The following is a 22,900-nucleotide window of genomic DNA, read 5'->3' on the forward strand; positions in this document are numbered from 1 at the left end:
TTAATGGAGCAAAAAGATAGAAAGAGCCTTGGTCTTTGATGACCTTCTTGAGCCTCGATACCAACCCTTGACTACCTATCTCTGGACTTCTTATGTGGGAGGAAAAAATTAGTACCCTATTTGTTTAAGTCACACATTAAGTCAGGTTTTCGATTACTTGTAGACAAATTCTCTCCCTCCCTCTCTCCCTCCCTCCCTTCCTCCCTCCCACCTTCCCTTCTTCCCTCCTCCTTCCTCCCCCCACCCCCACCCTAAATTTTGTAGCTTTCCTTTAATGGACATTTAACATACACACTATGGTACACAGTGGTATAATGAATCCCCATCACCACCTAACTATAATAGTAATTGGCCAACCTTGTGCATTCTCGTACTTTCTCTGTTAATAATTAGAACTTAAGGAATTCTGTAATAGAAGTATGTGAAAATACTGTGGAAGAACAGGCAAGACTGACTAACTTGGCCTGAGGTGGAGATAGAGGCTTATCAGGAAAGACTTCACAGAGGAGGTACCATCAGCAGAAGCCTTAAGGGCAAGTAGAAAATGGAAGAAAGAAGATTGCTAGTGAAATTTATAACATGCATAAAGGGCCTTTAAAAAGTATGATATATTCAAATAACGGGAAATAAATTATCATGGCTAGAATATACAGTTTATCAGAGAAGTGTGTCAGTAGGTGAGTCTAAAAAGATGGTTTGGTGTCAAGTCATAAAAGAACGTGTATACCATACCAAGAAGTCTCAAGCTCATCTTATAGGTACAAGAGAGTGTAACTAGGTTTGGAAAAATAACACTGACAATAATATCACCTGTGATTCTGGGGTAGAAGATAGAGAGGGAAGACAGTAAACTGTGCCAATGGTCCAAATGATAGAAAGGCATTTAGTGGTAACTGTAGTGGGGTTGGGCAGGGGGAGGTAACTTTAAGAGGTATTTCAGAGGAAGAATCAACATGATTTACTCCCTGGCTAGGGTGGAGAAGGGAGTCAGAGTCACAATGAGTAGATGAGATGGTGCTATTATTGGAGAAGTAATATAGCAGAAGACAGGTTTAGGTAGGTGCAGAAGATGAGCTTGGTCTTTTAAGTTTGAAGTGCTGGTAGGACATTCAGGTAGATGTATCTGGTGTGCCAAAAGGAAATATAGGACTGGACCTTAGGGGAGTCTCAAACCAGAGAGTCCCATAACTTGTCTTTCCTGCCAGATGCCATATATCACATCGTTCGTATGTGTGTGTACATATACACACACACATATGTAAATATATATACACATTTGATCCTCATTATTCATGGATTCCATATTTGCAAATTCACTTACTTGCTAAGATTTAAACTCCCAAATCAGTAATTGTCGTGCTTTCACAATCATTTGCAGACATAGGCAGAGTGGCAAAAAAATTGAGATGCCTGATGTGTACATTCTCAGCTAAGGTTGAGCAAGGTGACATCTTGCCTTCTTATTTCAACTCACGTACTATAAAGAAGCATCTTTTTTGCCATCTCCTTAGTGCCATGTTTTTCACATTTTTATGCTTTTTTGGGGGGTGATTTCACTGTTTAACATGGCCTCCAGATATTGTGCTGAAGTACCGTGTAGTGTGCTTAAGCACAAGAAGGTTGTGATGTGCCTAATGGCGAAAGTAAGTGTGTTAGATAAGCTTTTGTTCAGTTATGAGCTGTGCTGTTGGCTGTGAGTTCGATTTTAATGAATCAACAGTATATATTAAATAAGGTATCTCTTAACAGAAGTACACATTAAAAAAAAACTTACATATTGATAGGTTGATAAAATGTTGTAAGCAGAGGCTTGCAGGAACCTAACCCTGTGTTTCCCATTTCCTAGAAGCAATGGAAGCACAGTATTCACCAATTCAGTGTTCACAGAAACTTTATAGAACCTAACTACCACACATAGCAAGAATCGACTGTGTGTGTATAAAATCTACTCTTTTATGAATAATCCTTACACTTGTACAGTACAGACACTAGTCCCAATATATGCTTGAGATTATGGTCCCAAGAAATATATATCTCTCTTTTCTTGTTGAAAAAATAAATCCATATCAGACAAAAACAGTTTGCTCTTGCAGATGGATGATTCCATATTCCCTAAGCCAATGGTCTTTTCACAAAACAGAATATTAAAGAAATATAGGTGACATTGACTGACAGCATCTTAAATGATCATTTACAGCACACTTGAGCATAACATGTTCATCACCATCATATTGGTAGGCTGCCAGTTTCTTTTATAGCTTGATGTTTTTCTCTTTAGCAGACTTGCAACATTTTCAGTGTCTATTCTCTTAGAAAAATTTATTTTACAGTGATGTTCATGTGTGAGGGGATTTCATGATCCAAGACTAGTGTTTGTGCATTCATATCTGTCAATTTGCTTAAATACAACAGCTCAAAAGGATTTTTTTTAACCTGTTATTCATGAATGTTAGTTCATATCAGTAGGGTTGTTTTAAAATGGCAGGTATGATGTGAGAGTGAGAATCATCCATCTCTTCTGTCATAACATCAGTGTTATGTTGAAAATTAACATTCAGCTTTGTATCTCTCTTTTTACTGTCTGCAAACCTGAAAGCAGGGAATTGGCATTTACAGTCAAGGACAAGAAGACATACAACTCCATGCAAATGATTTTTAAGCTCCAAAGTGCTTCTGTGCTTATTTACATATATCTGTTTTCTGATCACCTTTCCTCTTGATATAGAAGATGTGCCTAGGGTTGTTATTACCTTATACAGCTATATTGTCAAGTATATAAAATAACAATGATACAATGATACAGACATCCACTTAGAGATGCTTCAGTTTGGGGTGGCTGATTTAATTGTTTTATTTATTCCTCTAACGTGATCCTCTTCTGACTATTGTGTGGTTTTCTAGTTAATATATTAGGGTGAGTCTTCTCTGTTTTTACTGCAAGCAGTAGATTTTGTGTCATGAAGTATAGTTCAGGGATAACAGCATTTTTTTCCTCTTCTTATTCATGGTAGATAACCTTAATCTTCACTCTTCATATGGGAATACCTCATACATCTGTTCTTCTGTACTATGACTAGTGTATTTAAGTTTCAGGATTGATATTCTTTAATTCTGCATTCAGAAAGCAAAATATTTACAGTTGAATTCCTCTGTGAATTGGCATTAAGCTTACTATATTTTCATTTTCGCCTGCTGATTTGGAGCAACCTAATGTTCTAATATTAAAGATTATTTAATGAGATTGACTAGCCCTTGAACTAACTGAAAGAGAGAGTCTGTGTTACCTTATTCCAATTTCAGTAAACTATTGTGCCATATAGAGATATGTTATAATTTCAGGATTTTATGTAAAGTTCTTCAGTACATGCTAATTAAATGAGAGTATCTCCTCAAACTTATAAAAATGCAAGAGATTAACTAAAAGATGAAAACATCTTTCTAAACTAATATCTCTTTAATTGAAGTAGAGGGTAGTGTGTAAATGGCAACTACATCATACAGTTTCAGAGAAAACTGTTTAAAAATCTTTGGTGATTTATTGGTTGTGTCTCTAAATTTTTTTATATGGATGGCTACATTCGTGTGTTTATATCTGCTGTTTACTATCCCTCCAGTCTTGTCTTACACGTCTCCTCTAAATGTGTCCATTTCCATCTCTGTTTTACTCACTCAAATACTTTAATTTCCTTTCTTCAACAATCTGAACTATTACTCCTCGTATCCCTAGATCGACTTTTTTCCAAAGAAACACTGAAATCTATCTAGTTGCCCTTCTCACTGGCTTGATATGTATAAATTATTTGCTGCTTGTTGTTAGTTTTCTTAGTTTCAGTTCCGTTTAACAAATATCTCCTGAGTGCTTGTTGTGATAATGCGTGAGCTTGGTGGGGTAGGGAAGTATACTCTGGAAGCTTCCCAGAGAAGATGATCTTGGACCTGAATCTTGAAGAACAAGTAAGAATTTCCTATTCATGGAAGAAGTGTAAGTTTATATCAACAAAGAGAACAGCGTGAAGCTTGACAAATAGTTCAGTATGGCCGTAGTGTGATGAAGTGGGAGATAGGAAATGAAGCTGAAGAGATAGGCATGAGCCATGAGGACTTTATATGTCATACTTGGGCATTTATTTTTTGGGTGAACTTGGACTTTATTCTGTGGATAATAGATAGCTATTGAAGGGTTTGACATACGGTGTGGCAAGATTTTCATTTTAGAGTGATCATTTTGGCAGGAGTATGGTAAATGATTTTGAGGTAGGGTAAGAGTAGAGGTGGGTAGACCAGTTAGATTACTGATTTAGTCATATTGAGAGATAATGCCCTGGATTTGGATACTATTAATAGGGATGAATTGAGGACATAGACATGGAAAGTGTTTAGAGTAGAAATGAATCAGACATTTAAAGTGATTGGTGAAATGTGAGATTACCGTTGGACTTTGATTTGAGTGTCTAAGTGGCTGTTAATAACTATAGCAGGGGATTTAAAGAAGGAATAGATATTAGGAAAAGTTTTTAATGTATTTTACTATGGTACTTTCAGGTGGAAACATACAGAAGACAACAAGATATAGGAGTCTGATGCTCAGGTGAAAGGTCAGGATTAGAAGTATTCATGTGAGGGTCCTCTCAGTCCTGTTGGGAGTACAGAGAATATGGGTAGAGTATGAAGTGGGCAGAAAGCTGAGCCCTGAGGGGAAATGAAAAAGGAACCCAAGAAGGAAACTGAGAAGGAAAAAAACTCTGTGTCTTTGCCTAGTTTCCCTTGAAAGGAGGACAACTTTATCCTTTTTGTATCCTCGGTAACACCTTGAATAATATAGTATAGATACTCAGTAAATGTTTGCTAGTTATTTTGTTTAGCTGGAAAGCATCTCATTTACTTTGAGATTTTATTTAATATTTTACCCAATTCCATGACTTGACAAGAAATATTTTAAAATTCATATCATTTCATGAGCACCTACTATGTACCTAGGCACTGTGTTAAATACTTCATGCATATTATCAGATTTTATCCTTAAAATAATTCTATAACGGTAGGTTTTATTATTTCCATTTTGTTTTGAAGAACCTGAGGATAAGAAAGATTAAATGACTTGATCAGCTTTTTCACATGTCCAAATTTCATTTTCTTAACCATCAATGATGATCTATTATGTGTTTAGACCAAACGACCATTTGAAGGTCAGTTCTGTTTCCATTGTGATAATTACTCTGACCCAAAGGCACTGACTTATACTAAATTTTTCACTGTCAGTCTTATGTGGATTAGCATGGTAGTTGGACACCTCTCTGTTCCTGAGTGCAGTAAGGCTTTACCTAATTCTTTTTAACTTTCTGGGGGACTATTTTTTCATTTTTCTATTAGCAGTTTGCATTAGATGACTGCTAAATTGCTTAAGGTTCTAAAATCCTATAAATCCATTATTTTGAAAAACTCAAAAACAGAGGTTGCTTAGCATCTGCTAACAGGTTTTAGAGATCTATAGGATAATGACTGTGTTTCGTGACTCAGCTAAAATTATATGCAAAATTTGATGCACGTATGTGCATTTTTCTGGGCATCAATTCATAGTTTTCATCAGATTCTCATAGTTGTGTATACCTCACCACTCACCCTTCACTCAAAAGATTAAGTATAGCTCTAGAAGTATTTTTGCATACTGTAATAAACTACAGTGCTTTGTGCAATCCTTTTCTGAGTAGTTTAAGTCATCTTTAACAAAGCATTGTTATTCATTGAAAGTAATTTTTGAGGTAAGGATACTTTTTGTCTATTTAGACCTGTAGTATTTTCTAAAGTAAAACACCTCTTGGTTATTTTATCTCTTAAAAACAAGTCCATTAAATAGAGTGAGTATTGGCTTATGGTAAGTACTGTCTTATAGTAAATTTTATTTTATTTTATTTTTAACATCTTTATTGGAGTATAATTGCTTTACAATGGTGTGTTAGTTTCTGCTTTATAACAAAGTGAATCAGCTATATATATATATATATACACATATATCCCCATATCTCTTCCGTCTTGCGTCTCCCTCCCACCCTCCCTATCCCACCCCTGTAGGTGGTCACAAAGCACGGAGCTGATCTCCCTGTGCTATGTGGCTGCTTCCCACTAGCTATCTATTTTACATTTGGTAGTATATATATGTCCATGCCACTCTCTCACTTCGTTATGGTAAATTTTAAAATGCTCAGTTTTAAAGTGTGAGTCAAATGACCTTCACTAATAAACATTCCCCACTTTGCTCTTCCTGTAGGAAAAGAATATTTGAGGTCCATTCCTCAGGAAAGAAAAGGAAGCAATGACATAATGCCTAGAGTTGGTGCCAGTTAAACTGGGTTTGTACTTTTTCTTTTCTTAATGTAACACATTTATTCTAATCTTGAATCTCTTTTTTTTTTTCAATCTCCTGCCTTATTCCAACAGCAGAACTTATAATTTTGAACTTTGCCTTAGTATGGAAGAGACAAAGATGAATAAGATAGGCCCCTTTCTAGGTATTTGTGATGTCTGTTAATATGAACAACAGAATCATAAAAAGCTAGATAAAAGTCACATTTTCAGATAAGAAGCTTGAGAGGTCTGGTAAATTGCTCAAGGTAAAAAAGCTATTAGATAGTCAGTCAAGGATTCAAACTCAGATTTGTTGACTCCAAACCCCATTTACCTTCCATTTTGTCACACTGCTCCTCATTTTATTTAGGTTTAGTTGTACAATTGCTTATAACTGAAGTTGAGGACCAGGACCCCATATATTTAATTTAATAAATATTTTTGATAAAGTAAAAGGAGAGGAAACAGTCTCTATTCTCCTAAAGCTTAGAAGATTAGAGAAGGAAACTAATATTTGTAGAGCACTTAGTATGTGCCAGACACTGTCATAGGGTCTTAACATGAGCTAGATCACTTAATTCACAACAGCCAGGTGACATACTTGGTATTATCCCTGTTTTAAAGAAACAGGAAGAGACTGAAGCTCAGAGAAATAAATTGCCCAAAATCACATAGCTAGTAAGTAACAAAAGCAGAATTAAAACTCTGTACTGTGAAAGGTTAGGTAGGATTTACATCATACCTATTGACTTAAAATTGAATATCACACAAACCAACTGAATAGCTGGACAGTTTGATCTAAGCTCCTTTTGCTATTAGTGACATTTGTAAACATTTTTAATTGGACTATTAATAGTTAAGTCATCTTCACCAGAGTAATATTCACATTTTCTTAATAAGCTTTTCATTGTAATCTGTTTGTAAAGATAATTGTTTAAGCTGTGATGAAGAGAGAGTTTAAATTCACAGAATAGTGAACAACATCACATGATAGAAAGGATGTTGAGGTAGGAGTCAGGTCTGAGTCCTTCCTACTCCCAACTTTCCTACTGACTTTTGTGATCTGCCAGTCTCTTAGCCTGCTTTTGGACTCATTTTGTGAGATGAGAAGGTTGAGTTAATGGTTCCCTAAGTCTCTTAGAACTATGAAATTATCCCAAGAGTAAGTAGATTTTTTAATGTGATTCATACGTAAATATCAAAGACTTTTTAGAGATGAGAAGTCTTTAGAGATCACCTAACTGAATCCTCCTATATGATAGATGAAGAAACTGAGACCCTTACATTTGTATGACACTTTAAACGTCCAAAGCTCTTTCACATACATTAATCTCATACAAGCTTCACCACAATCTTGTGGATTAAATATCATCATCATCATTGTACAGATGAGCAATTGAATTGGTCTAGGGTCACATAGCTGAGCCTAACCTAAATGACTGACTGTCAACCTAAAGTTTGCCATGTTTCCTTGCTTTAGTGGGATTAATTACATCTTTGTGATGAAGTCCTGTTGTGGGAGAAAGTGAGAATTCAATGATTTATGAAACAAATCCAAGCAGGAAAAAGAAACATTCCCTAGTATAAAAGTAGTAATGACTACAGCAGTATAAATAGCAGAAACAAAGAGGGAAGGAGGGGGGCAAAAACTAGGGTCTACAAGTTGATTTAATATTTGTTTTCATTTATTCCTGGATTAGGAGTAGGTATAATTGACTTTTAGTATTTTTGTGTTTATCAATAGTGTACTATTTGAATTGTTTTATCCTCAACAAAGTATTGATAATTCATAGAGAAACCATACTTCGTAATAAAGTACTTGTAAATTGTAGATGAGCTAAGGAGAACTTAAGACAGTTAATTCAAAAGGATATAAGACAAACGAACAAATTTGTGTAGGAAGCTAAATTTTACACGAAATTATTTAATTATTTCATTGCCTTTAGTGATGTGAACTGAATTTTCTTTCCTATTTCCACTCTGTAGCTGTGGAAACATTAACTGTCCCCATGCCAGTGATCCTGCTGTGCAGAACAACAAATTGCTTTACCTTGGTAGCTTTCTGTAAATAATATGTATTTTTTTAATTGGAAAGAAAATTATCTTAAAACTAGAATATGGATGTTAGCAGTTATTCTTTTACAGTCTTGACCCCCAATTTTCCTTCCTTTAAAAGGAGGTGATTTTCTAGATTACATGATGTGATGGTGCTTTCTCTGTGGAAATGAAAATTCGGTCATTAATAAAATTTCTATTTTTATTCTATATTAAAGTTTTTTATAAACTATATTCTATAGAACTAATAAATGGAAGGAGGATCTTCCATATGTTTCTAATCAAATAAAACAATAAAGGATGGAATAGGTACACAACAAAATTGAAAGTAACAGTGTAAGATTTCTTAACTTCTTAACAGTGTAAGATTTCTTAACTTCTCTTAAGTTAGAGAAGAAGAATGTTTTTCCTAAAGTCTTTCTTCCTTAAGAGAATTTTAAAGATTCTTTTGCCCTGTTGGCTGACGTTTCTTCCACATGCCCTTCCCTACAGAGCCCCGCCTCGCAACCAGCTCCCATTCTAATGTCATCAGATCCATGGTATCCAGGGAAATGGCATTTGAGGAAAACTTGAATAGACTGGTCTTTAGTTCTGTTTTGAATCTGGCCTCAAAACATGCGCAAGAGTTTTTTCAACCACTGCTTTTAAAGCTCTTTAAAGGAAAAAATGAAAAGGCCACTTCACAGTAGTTGATATTTAGGTTTTGTTTTGAGATAACTCAAGAGCTAGTCTCCTGGAAACTTTAAACACCTGACATAAACAGTTTTTTTTACTGAATTGTACCTATTATAATATGACTGTCTTGCTTACCCAGACTACAGTGAGTTTTAAGGACTACAGTTAGCTTTTCATTGGCCAGCTGTGATTTAGTGGTCATAATAAAGTTATGATATTGAGCTGAGGACTTTGATTTTTTTTTTTTTTCTGTGATTTTTGAGTTTCCCTTGTTTGGCTTTAGGGTTAAAGAGCCAGGCTTCCAGGATGGTGCCTCATTCATTTTAAAAGATTCCCTCAGTATACCAGTAGTTCAGAAGACATGGGTTCAATACATTAAGCCTTTTAATTTTTTATAAAACTACTTCTATAAAGAAATTGTTGAAACACTTTTTTTTTCAGTCTTGTTTACAAATTTGGTAGCACTAAATAAAATGTTCTGCCAGGAGATTGATTCAGTATTAATATATCACTAGATTTGCTTTTTTGTATGGGGTTTAGTTTCTGTACCAGGGTACTTTCTAAGAATGAGATAAGTTCTTAATAGATGTATGGAAATTTGAGGAACTGTCAGATCCTTTTCAATGTCATCTTCAGTAAATCTAAGGATGGCAGTGAGGGAAACACAGAGATGTTGGTTTGTGTGTGTGGGTGTATGTATGTGTGTTTGCATGTGTGGTCTCAACACTGAGGAAGTGCGATAAACTTAGATTTGCAGCTTCCTTCTTAAAGGTTAACATGACAGTGGAGTTATAAGGAAATACTGATTAGTTTTCCTTTTCCAAATGTATTGCTATTTAACAGTTATATGTAGCTCAGGACTTATTTTATACCTTAGTATGTATTTTAAAGAATTAAATGAATTGATTCATATTTTTTAAAAAAGAAATGTAGGGCTTCTCTGGTGGCGCAGTGGTTGAGAGTCCGCCTGCCGATACAGGGGACACGAGTTCGTGCCCCGGTCTGGGAGGATCCCACATGCCGCAGAGTGGCTGGGCCCGTGAGCCATGGTCACTGAGCCTGCGCGTCTGGAGCCTGTGCTCCGCAACGGGAGAGGCCACAACAGTGAGAGGCCCGCGTACCGCAAAAAAAAAAAAAAAAGAAAAAAAGAAAAGAAATGTAGGTGATAAAGGAGAGTAACAGTATCAGTTGGCCTACATTTGTATTATCAGTTCATCTGTAGTTGCCTGGTTATTTGGATTTATCAGAGAAAAATAGTATCAAGCAAGTATAGTTAATGGAATATTTGTTGGCATATATATATGCCACTTTTATTTTTCTTATTTCTCAAAGTGAGAATATTGGATAATTTTTATAAGTATTCAGAAATTATTCTGTTGGATGTAATTGAGAGTGTTGTTGAAATAGATACTCATTTTTTCTCCAGTCTTATTTCTTTTATGAAACCCCATCTCCAAAAAAAAAAAAAAATTAAACCAAAGGCTATTTGGGATTGCAACCAGGGTTTTCTATGAACACTGAATTTGAAATTAAAATTGTATGAATTCCCTTGCTGGCTTTGCTCATTCTTATATAGGAACAGAACATTTCAGTATAAGACTTGGTAGTCTGAGATGTTGCTAGTCTCCTGGTCTTCTACAGGAGATATGAAGGATTGTAAGAGATTTGGAGAACTGCAGATTTTCCATACAGGTTTAAAAAAAAAAGTACTTTATTCTATTGAGTGAAACCATTTAAAGTGGCTTACTGTCTCTTTTCCAGTAATGCCAATACCACATGTCTTATAAAATTAAAAATAGCAGATGTCATTTTTCTAGCATGAATACTGGTTCACAGACTTTTTAAAAGCAAAATATAGAGAAGGTCTGATGTGATAAAGAGAATAGAAATCTTGTATAGCCCATATAGTCTGAGTCATCTACTCAAAGCTAGTAACTAAGGTCAGACATTAAGAGCCCATAAAAAGATCACAGAAAACCAATAGCAGAGAATATTGAAAGCCAGACCATACTGTCTGAAGCAAGATTATAGAATCCGCTTGAGTGCATAGAAATATTTTGTGTTCCTTATTAATTATGAGATAATACAAATTTAACAGAAGCATGGAATAGGAAGCTTTACAGATCATTTAATTATTTCCTTTCATTTTACAAAAAGAAACCAAGGGTTAGGGGGTAAATTACTTACTCAGTACCAACTAGGTAGTGACAGTAGTAGGAGTAGAATACAGCTCACCCTTGAATAACAGAGGGGTTGATCCAGGTGTCATTTATAGTCAGCCCTCTGCATCTCCATTTCGTCCACATCCACGGATTCAACCAACCATGGACCATGTAGTACTGAAAAATATTGAGTATTGAATTTAGTATTAAAAAATATCTGCATGTAAGTGGACCCATGCCGTTCAAACTAACGTTCAAGGTTCAACTCTTATCTATCAAATAATTGAAGATGGGACTTAAAAGCTGTGATGGGAAATGATGGTTTTTATTATTGTTGTTTTAAATTTCTACATACAGTAAAATTTACTTTTTTATTAGTTCTGTGAGCTTTAACACATGTACAGATCCATGTAAACTACTGCTACAAACAGGTAGATCCATCATCCCAGAAAACTTCAAACTGTCCCTTTTTGTTCAAAACCTCTACCTACATTTAAGCCCTAGCAACTACTGATCACCTTAGTTTTGCCTATTCCAGAATGTTGTATAAATGGAACTGTTCACTGTGAGCTCTTTTGTGTGTGGCTTCTTTCTCTCAGCTTAATATTTTTGAGATTCATCCATGTTGTGCGTATAGTGGTTTATTCTTTTTTAAATTTATGAGTAGTATTCCATTGTACAACTACATAACCATTTGTTTAGCCATTCACCTGTTAATGAACATTTGAGTTGTTTCCAGGTTTTAGCTATTATGAATAAAGCTGTTGTGATCGTTTTTTTAAAGAGAAAAGGAAAAAATTTTATTCATACATATTATACGGACCCCAATAGTGAGCTCCTAAAGTATTCACAAAGGTGATTCACTTCATACTTTGAAATAATTATAGATTCACAGGAAGTTGCAAAGATAGTATCATACAGAGATGTCCCCTGTACCATTCACCCAGTTTCTCCTATTAGTTGCATCTTATATAACTATAGAATAATAATACCAAAATCAAGAAATTGATATTGATATAAAGTGAATAATAGTTCTTTGGCATTTTATCACATGTGTACATTCATGTAACCAAGACGGCAATCTCACCAGAAAGATTTCCCTCCTTCTGTCCCTTTATAGTCACACACACACACACACACACACACACACACACACACACACACACACACACACACCCTTCACTCCTGGAAACCACTAATCTGTCATCCATCTCTATAATTTTGTCATTTCAAGAATGTCATAAAAATGGAATGATATAGTATATATATAAACTTTGAGATTGGCTATTTTCATTTAGCATAATGCCCTTGAGATCCACCCAAATTGTGGTGTGTTCATTCCTTTTTATTGCTGATTTAGTATATTTCATGGTATAGATGTACCACAATTTGTTTAACAATTCACCTGTTTTAGGACATTTTAGTTGTTTCCAGTTTGGGTCTGTTGCTAATGAAGGTATTATTGATATGTTAACAAATAATAAGTCTGCCATTTAATTTTTTGTTTTCTGTTTGTTTCCTCTTTTTCATTTCTCTTTTCCTTTTCCTGCTTTCCTGTGGGTTACTTAAATACTTTTTAGAATTCCATGTTGATTTACTATAGTGTTTTAAAATGTATTTCTTTGTATAACTTTTTCATCATTGCTCTAGATATTACATTGTATATTTATAGCAGATCACAGTCTCCTGTACCACAGTACCACTGGCACTGCTACATTTTACTACTTCAAGCAAAGTGTAGAACGCTTACCTTCCATTAGTTCCTTTATCCTCCCTCATTTAATTAATATTTTTATGTGTAGATGTATTATTTATAGGTGTATATTATATGCATGCATACATGTATTTTATATGTACTTGTTTTAAATATTTCCTTTACATACATTGTGAACCATATCAGACAGTGTTATAATTTTTGCTTAAACAGTCAGGCATAATTTGGAAGACAAGAGGAGAAGAACTCTTACTGTATGTATCCATATTTTTACTCTTTTTGGCCTTCCTCCTGATGTTCCAAGATTCCGTCTTTTTTCACTCCCTTTCTATTTAGAGAACTTCCTTTATCCATTCTTTTAGGGCAAGTCTACTAGCAAAAAATTCTCTTAGCTTTCCTTTATCTAAGAATATGTTGATTTTCTCTTCATTCCTTAAGGATATTTTTCTAGAGGAAAAATTCTGGCTTGACAGTTCTTTTTCTTTCAGCACCTGAAAGAGATTGTGCCAGTTCCTTCTGACCCCTATAGCTTTTTATGAGAAATCCACTGATAGTCAAATTGGTTTTCCCCTGTAGGTAAAGGATCATTTTTCTCTTGCTGCTTTTAAGATTTTTTCATTGTCTTTAGTTTTCAGAAATTTGACTATATGTGGTGTGGATTTCTGTGGATTTATGCTGTTTGAGATTTGTTCAGCTTCTTGAATCTATAGGTTTATGTCTTTTGCCAAATTTGGGAAACTTTTTTCAACCATATTTTTTCCAATATTTTTTCAGCCCTACCCTTTTTCTCCTCTACTTCCAAGACTCTGATGACATTAATGTTGGATCTTTTGTTATAATTTCGCAGCTCCCTGAAGCTCTGTTCATTTGTATTCAGTCTATGTCTTTTGTTATTTAGATTGGGTAACTTCTGTTGTTTTATCTTTTAGTTCACTGATTCTTTCTTCTGTCCCCTCCATTCTCCTGTTTAGCCCATCCTTTGGCTTTTTAATTTCAGTTCTGTAATTTTATTCTTTGTATCTTCTATTTCTTTGCTAAGACCTTCTGTTTCTTAGACTTTCTATTTTTCATTTGTTTCCAGTGTGTTGTCTCCCTTAAAAATTCTCATTGAAACTTTTTATTGTGGCTGCTTTAAAATCCTTGTGAGATAATTCTTAAATCTTTGTCATCTTGGTATTGGCATCCATTGTTTGTCTTTTCTCATTTATGTTGAGGTTTTCCTGATTTGGGGTATGATGAGTGGTTTTCAGTTAAAACCTGAACATTTTGGGTATTATGTCATGAGACTTTATATTTTATATCAATTTAGCAGGCCTCTTTTGATACTTCCCTGCCAGGGTGAAAGGGTGCTGCCTCATTATTGCCACCTAGAAGTATAAGTTCAGAGTCCCACTTACCCTCCATTGACATCTGGGGAGGAGATGGCTGTACTTCTGGGCAGGGGTGGAAGTTCCAGCTCCCCACTCTAATGACACCAACCCTGCTGGGTAAATACCTAGGAGTGGAATTGTTGGGTTATATGGTAAGTTTTGTTCAACTTTCAAAGAAGGTGTCAAACTTTTTTAAAGTGGTGGTAAAATTTTACATACCTACCAGCAATGTGTGAACATTTTAGATGTTCTAAATTAATGTTATCCTATAGAACTTTCTGCAATAATGAAAATGTTCTATATCAGCACCGTCTAATACTGTAACCACTAGCCACATGTGGCTGTTGAGCAGGTGAAATATGGCTAGTACATCTGAGGAAGTGAATTTTTTATTTTATTCAGTTTATCAATTTAAATTTAAATGGCTACATGTGGCTAGTGGCTGCTGTATTAGAAGGTGAATCAATGCAGCTCTACAGCCTCACCAGTATTTAGGCACCACAGCTGTACGTCCTCACCGATATTTAGAATTGTCAGTCTTTCTAAATTTAGCCATTTAATGAGTGTGAAATGGTATCTTGTGGTTTTAATCATTTAATGTAATTATTGGCCACTTAATTTTTATAATGATTTTTTTGAAATGCAATTATTTTTGTTTGTTGACTTTTTAAAAAAATTATTTATTTATTTATTTAGACTGTGCTGGGTCTTAGTTGCGGCATGCAGGATCTTAGTTGCAGCATGTGGGTTTCTTAGTTGTGGCATGTGGACTCTTAGTTGTGGCATGCATGCAGGATCTAGTTCCCTGACCAAGGATGGAACCCAGGCCCCCTGGGTTCCTGGGTTCCTTGGGAGCGTGGAGTCTTACCCACTGGACCACCAGGAAAGTCCCTATAATGATGTTTTTAAGACAGCAGAAGTTTTTAATTTGATAAAGTATGGTTTATCAGGTGACTGTTTCTATATTTCTTTTTTTTTTTTATGGTTCATGCTTTTGAATCTTTGTCTATCCTAAAGTCATAAAAACTTTTCCCTGTTTTCTTCTTGAAGCTTTATAGTTTTACATTCTACTCTTAGGTTTATGATGTATTTTCATTTAGTATTTTTACATATACAAAATCCTGTCATATAAAAGCAAAATTCATTTTTATTCCATATGAATATCCAGTTGTTTCAGCAACACTTGTTGAAAATATTTTCTTTCTGCATTGAGTTACCATGGCACTTTTAAAAATTAATTGACCAAGTATTTTATAGTCTATTTTTGGATTCTCCATTCAGTTTCAGTTTTCTATATGTTATCATTAGGCTATTACCAAACTATATGGATTGCTGTAAGTTAATGTTAACTCCAGAAATCAGGTATTGTAAGTATTCCTACTTTGTTCTTCATTTTCAAAATTATTTTAATTATTCTGTTCATTTGGATATTCATATACATTTTAGAATCAGCTTGTACATTTCTACAAAAAAAACCTGGGATTTTGATTTAGATTGAATTGAATGTGTAGATGAATTTGCGAAGAATTGCCATATTAACAATTTTGAATCTTCCAATTCATGACTATGTTATATATTTTTATTTATTTCAGTTTTCTGTAATTTGTCTTAGCTTTGTTTTGTAGCTTTCATTTTATAGGTCTTACACATATTTTGTTAGGGATAAACTCAGGTATTTAATTTTGTTTAATGCTATTATAATGGCATTTAAAAATTTTTAAATTTCTAGTTGTTTGATATAGAAATACAATGGATATATGTATATTGAACACAAGTTCTACAGTCTTGCTGAAATCCCTATATAGTTTGTATACGCCTTAGAATTTCCTATGCAAATAATTTTGTCTCCTGTAAATAAAGACATTTTAACTTCTTCCTTTCCCATCTTTATGCTTTTCATTTCTTTTTTGTGCCTCCATATAGCTATGATCTCCAGTATAATGTTGAACAGAACATTTATTATTTATTATTATGTCAGTATTTTACAGATGCCCTTTATCAAATGATAGTTCTTTTCCATTCTGAGTTTTCTGAAGTTTCTATTTTGAATATGTGTTGAAATTTATTAAATATTTTTTCTCTATTGAGAGGATTATATTGTTTTTCTCCTCTATTCTGTTAATATAGTTAATAACATTGATTTTTAAAAATGTAAAATCAACCTTGTATTTCTTCTCATATATTGCTGAATTTGATTTTGCTATTTTGTTGAAAGTATGTTTATGAGAGGTATTGGTGTGTAGTTTTCTCATAATGTCTTTTTCTGGTTTTGGAATCAATCTAATGCTGGCCCTATAAAATCAGTTGAGAAATGTGTCCTCCTCTACTTTCTGGGAGAATTTATGTAGGATTTGTATTACTTCTGTCTTTATATGTTAGATAGGATTTACAATGAAGCATTGGGGACTGGAGTTTACTTTGTGGGAATATTTTAAATTACAAATTCAATTTCTTTAATAGATACAGTGTTATTTGGGTTATGTATTATTTCCTGAGTCATTATGGTAATGTGTCTTTTAAGGAATTTGTTCATTTCATCATAGTTGTCAAATTTATTGAGATAAAAGCATTCATAGGGACTTCCGTGGTGGCGCAGTGGTTAAGAATCCACCTGCCAATGCAGGGGACACGGGTTCGAGCCCTGGTCCGGGAAGATCCCACATGCCACGGAGCAGCTAAGCCTGTGCACCACAACTACTGAGCCTGAGCTCTAGAGCTCATGAGCCACAACTACTGAGCCCATGAGCCACAACTACTGAAGTCCGCGTGCCTAGAGCCCGTGCTCCACAACAAGAGAAGCCACTGCAATGAGAAACCCGTGCACTGCAACGAAGAATAGCCCCCACTCGCCGCAGCTAGAGAAAGCCTGTGCACAGCAACGAAGACCCAACACAGCCAAAAATAAATAAATAAATAACTTAATTAAAAAAAAATCATTCATAAATGGTCTCTTGTTCTTTTAATATTTGTAGACTCTTCAGTAATGTTTCGCCTTTTGTTCCTAATATTGCTGATTTCTGTCTTTTCTCATTCAGTCTAGTTAGAGGTCTGTCAATTACACTATATTTTTTTTTTCAAAGAACCTGTTTTTGGTTTCATTGATATTTCTCTGTTTTTCAGTTATCTATTTCATTGGTTTCTATTCTTTGTTAATTTGTAACTATCTACTTATTTGGTTTAATTTGTAGCCTCTTACCATGGTAGCTTAGATAATTGATTTTAGGTCTTTTCTGCCTAATATATGCATAGAAAACTGTAAATTTCCTCAAAGCATCTTGTTAGCTGCATCAAAAATTTTGATAGGTTTCATTTTCATTCATTTCAAAGTATTTTCTAATTTCCCTTGTGATTTCTGGCACTTAGGTTATTTTAGAAGATGTTAAATTTCTAAATGTTTGGGAATTTTCCAAGTATCATTTTGGTTTTGATTTCTGATTTAATCCCACTGTGCTAAGGGAATATAATATACTATGTGTAGTTTCAATTTTTTAAAATTTGTTAAGACTTATTCCTGGTTCAGTAGATGGGCTATCTTGGTGAGTGTTTCATGGGCAGTATAAAAGTTTATATTTTGCTGTTGTTGGTTGAAATGTTCTATAAACATCAATTCAGTTGATAGTGCTGTTCGAGTCTTCTTTATCTTTGCTGGACTTTCAGTGTACCTGTTCTTTTCAGGTACTGAGGGAGGAGTGTTGATGTCTCCAACTGTTTTGGGTGCTTGTTTGTTTCTCCCCTCAGTTCTGTCAGTTTTTGTTTAATGTATTTTGTAGTTCTGGTATTATGTACATATACATTTAGAATTCCATCTTCCAAATGAAGTGATCCCTTGATCATTATGAAATATCCCTCATCATCTCTGATACTATTTTTCTCTTGTCTTCTGTCTTCTCTGATATAAATGTGGCTATTTCTTAAGATTTTGGTTTGCATGGTATATCTTCTATCCTTTTATTTTTTTAACTATTTCCTTATTTTAGTGTGAGATTCTCATAACATATATTTGGTTTTGCTTTTTTAATCTGTCTTTTAATTGGAGTATTTAGATAATTTACATTTAATGTATATATTAATGTGGTTAGGTTTATATCTACCATCTTTGCTGTTCTTTTTCTATTAACCGTTCCTTTGAATTAATTTTACTTTGAATTCCATTTAATCTTCTCTATTGTTTTTTTCCTTTATTGGCTTATTCTTTTTTCTACCTTTTTATTTACTTATTTTAGTGGTTGCTCTAGGATTTATAATATGCCTGTTATTGCATTCTACTATCAAATAATTTTATACCATCTCATATAATGTAGTACATTTATAACAGTATTCTTCCTTTGTCTCACAGTCATCTTTTTCTCTCTGAACTTGATTTTGGCTAGATTTTATTGCTGTGTCTTCAAGTTCACTGATTTCTTTTTTTCTGCAGTGCTTATCTCATCCAGTGAAATTTTCACTTCAGATATTATATATATATATTATCTCTAGAAGTTCTATTTGGGTCTTTTTGAAAATTCTCCATTTCTCTCTTCCCTGTATTCCTGTTTTCATTTATATGGAGCATATTTATAACACCCTTTCAATGTCTTTGCCTGTTAATTCCACCATGTCTGTCATTTCTGGGTCTCTCTGTGTTGACAGATACTTTTCTGGTTATGGGCCACATTTTCCTACTTCTTTGTATGTCCAGTAATTTTTAATTAAATGTCAGGTATTTGTGAATTTTACATGTTGAGTTCTTGATTTTGTAGTATTTCTTTAAAGTGTATTGGACTTTTTCCTAATAGGCATTTTAAATTGCATATTAGTTTGATCCTTTCTAGGCTTTCTAGGCTTCCAAGCACCTTTCAGGAGGGTCTAGAGGAACTTTTACTTTAGGGCTACTTTTCCCCTGCTTCTGCACGTGGCCCTTCTGGGGTCATTACTGATAGCCTTGTATATTCAGTGAGGTTTTTCCCCTCTTGCTGGAGGGAACTTGTTGAAATATTGGCCCCATATCAGCTCTGTGAATCCTTTGTCTTAGAACTCCCTGGTAACGTTTTTCCTTAGAAGTTCTTCTTGGCTGGTCTCAAGAAATTTACCCTTCTCATGTACAGGTTTTTATTTAGCTAAATACTCAAGGGAACCCTCATTTAAACTGCTGGAACACTTTCACTGCTTCTCTGGAACTCTACCCCATAAATTCTAGCTACCTTGGCCTCCTTGTACTTTTTTCTCCATCTCCTCACGTCAACAAGATTGCCAGACTCTATTTGGGTTCTTCCTCCTGTACTGGAGTAGTAAATTGCTTCCTGGCTGAGAGCCTTGGGTGATGGTAGGGCTCGCCTTATTTGTTTCCCTTTTCGCAGGGATCACAGTCCTGCACTGCTAGTGTCTGAAAATAGTCCTCTCCTATATTTTATACTGTGTTCTAGTTGTTTGCAGTGAGAGGATTACTCTGGACTTTTTACCCCCTCATGCCCTCAGAAGCAGAAGTTGAATCATTCTAGAATGAGTTTTAATACTAACACTTTTACAAAATTGTGAAGCTCTCAAGGAGTTATTATTTTTTACATAACTTTTAACCATTTATTCACTTTTTCCTCAGTATTGTTATAAAGATCTTGTATCGACTGTAGGAACTATTATTTATTTTTCAATTCAGGGAGCCCATTACAAACTTTAAATCAGAAGCTGACCCAAAGAAAATAATTTATCATACCTAAGAAATCTCACAAATCAGGAAAATGGATTTTCGAGTATACAAAAATTCTCTCAATATTATGGAATAGTCATTTTAAATATAAAATTATTATTTAATATTTCATTAGAAACATGAAAGACTTGGAATGAAATACTTGGAGATAAGGAAAAAATGAACCATTTGATCTAGTGTTAAAATATAAGTCCTATCATTTTAGAGCATAACCATGTGAGTATATGTACTTTATATCAGGAACCGGCAAATGTTATCTGGAAAGGGCCAGATAGTGTATATTTTAGACTTTGTGGGCCATACAGCCCTTGTTGCACCCACTCAGCTAATCCTTCGTAGTACAAAAGCAGCCTTAGATGATTTTTTTTTTTTTTTTGCGGTACATGGGCCTCTCACTGTTATGGCCTTTCCCGTTGTGGAGCACAGGCTCCGGACGCACAGGCTCAGCGGCCATGGCTCACGGGCCTAGCCGCTCTGCGGCATGTGGGATCTTCCCGGACCAGGGCACGAACCCGCGTCCCCTGCATCGGCAGGCGGACTCTCAACCACTGCACCACAAGGGAAGCCCCTTAGATGATACATTTTTAAATGTGCTAGCTGTGTTCTGATAAAACTTTATCTATAAAAATGAAATTTGAGTTTCATATGATTTTTATGCCTCAAAATATTTTTCTTCTTTTGATCTTTTTTTCCTGCTATTTAAAAATGTAAAAACTACATTCTTACCTTGCAGGTCATACATAAACAGGTGGCTGGTCAGACTTGGCCCCTGGGTCACAGTTTGACAGTCCCTGCTCTATGTGAATAAAAAGCTCCCAAGTAAGCGGTAGGATTCCTGTCGGACTGTTGTGTTTTCATTCTAAGTAATGCTTTTACTTAGGGAACTAAATAAATAGTTCCCTACTATTAAATTAAATAGCAAAGTAAATAAGATCACACAGTACTGAGCCTATAGGGCTTTGATAGATTTTAAAATGTCAAAGGTTATATCAGAGGTTCCTCAGTTAATGGGGAATTGGGGCTAATGTCCAGTTTATCTTACTCTCAAACTGGCACCTTTTCTCTTTTTAATTATGCAAGGTTAAATTCCTTCCTTCCTATTTTGTTTCAATATGCCTATCTTATTAACGTTTAAAAATTGGCATATATGTATCCTAAATTTATTTATTTTGTGATGAACTTGCCCTGGTACTCATAAACAAAATGCCCCCCCCCCCCGCACAAGCATTATATCATTTTTAACTTCATGCTGTCCCCACTTACAGGATCTAGGGATTTTTCTTCTTAGTTCACAATTTTGAGAATACAGCCTCTTCTCTTCATCATCTTTGCTTCTGTATTGTCTTCCACATAACCCTGTTAGCCAGTTAGAACACAAAACACATTTCAAAGCATATTCTCTTTTTCTACCTGTTGTAGCTTAGCATACTAGTCAGGCCCCTCTTAGAATACTCAGAATTTGTCTAATATGTAGAGCAGTGTCGATATATACAGTCTATGACTTTGTTTGGTGTTATGTTCACACAGTTAACTCGAGCCATACTTGAATGATTATGTAGTTTGTATTCTCTAATCATAAGTGTATTTTCCTTCCTTAAGGTATATAATTGAAGTTGTTCTTTGGCAATACGCAAAATCCAGTGCTGTGGAAGTTCTAGAAGAGAGGGCTTGAATTTAGGTATATGCTGCTGTTGCCTCAGTGAGTGGGTAGTAACATAGCTGCATATAGTCATTCATTCAGGGGATACTTTTTTCTGCCTACATGTCTTCATGATGTTTTCCCAACACACTAGTACACCATCCAGGAAAAAAACAAACAGAAAACAAAAAAAACAAAAAAAAAACCAGGCAATTTATTTCTTTTTACATGCAGAGAGAGAATAACCTTTGTTTTCAAATATAAAATAAAAATAAGGATTGGTTCTGAAAGAAGCTATGAAGTAATAGAAAATCATCATCCAAAGAGAATTTGCCTAGTTACTTTAAAAAAAGTTACGAATTTTTAAGAAATTTTTTACACAAATTTCATTATTTTGATAATTTAGAAACTTTTCCCCATGAGTATTATAAGCTTATTTTCCTATCTTAATGATGTGTATGCCCTATGTCTGGAAGATGCTTCCCCTAAACTTTTCCATTTCTGGCTCATTTCAACTTGAACATCATCTCTTCAGAGGGCCTTCCTTGATACACTGTCTAAAACAGCACCTCCACCTTCCCAGTCTCTAACACCCAGTTTTATTTTCTTCAAAGCACTTATCACCATCTGAAATTAGTTTATTTATTTATTTGTCTCTTTCTGTATTAAAACAGTAAGCTCTCTGAGGTGAGAGATCTTGCCTTCCCTATTATCTGTCTATCTGTACTACTCAGAACATTTCCTTTCATATAGTAGGCCTTAAGTATGTAATTTATATGTGGCTGGAAGGATGGATAATTGAACGTATGTCTAATGCATGATCTGTAGGAATATTTGATAGGCTCACATGTATTGTGAGTCACCAAGAAAGAATACAGTGAGTAACTTTACCCAAATTTATTTCACTGTAGAACTACTTTTTCTTTAAGCATTTAGCTGTGTTAGACTTCCACAGAAGACATTTTGGAAATGTGACAGATGTACTGATATATTTAATTGTTTTTTCCTTTTATAATAATTTCAAACTTATATACAAATTGTAAGAATAGTACAGATAATTTTTCCTAAATCACTTGAGTGTAAGTTGCTGACATTATACTGCATCACCTCTGAATTCTTTAGAGTACATTTCCTACAAAGACATTCTGCCACATAACCAGGATAAAATAATCACAATCAGGAATTCAATGTTGATAGGTTACTACCATCTAACCTACAACCCTGTTCAAGTCATGCCAGTTGTTCTGGAATTCATTGGTG

General features: G+C 34.6%; 1 protein-coding gene across 34 annotated transcripts in view; it reads left to right on the forward strand.

The window, feature by feature from the left end:
• Window positions 1-22,900, forward strand: part of PEAK1 (pseudopodium enriched atypical kinase 1) — a 295,689-nt gene that overhangs the window by 122,514 nt on the left and 150,275 nt on the right. For 22 of the 34 annotated variants that reach the window (XM_067754683.1, XM_067754675.1, XM_067754731.1 and 19 more), the window contains one exon: window positions 6,266-6,347. The exons of 3 other annotated variants lie outside the window; for them this stretch is intronic. The gene's annotated coding sequence lies outside the window, so the exon portion shown is untranslated. Of the gene's footprint in view, window positions 1-6,265; window positions 6,348-14,285; window positions 14,471-22,900 lie in introns of all 34 variants that reach the window. 9 more of the 34 variants (XM_067754536.1, XM_067754546.1, XM_067754517.1 and 6 more) reach the window with 1 other exon arrangement.

The sequence above is a fragment of the Pseudorca crassidens genome, chromosome 1 (assembly GCF_039906515.1).
Source record: "Pseudorca crassidens isolate mPseCra1 chromosome 1, mPseCra1.hap1, whole genome shotgun sequence".
NCBI lineage: Eukaryota > Metazoa > Chordata > Mammalia > Artiodactyla > Delphinidae > Pseudorca > Pseudorca crassidens.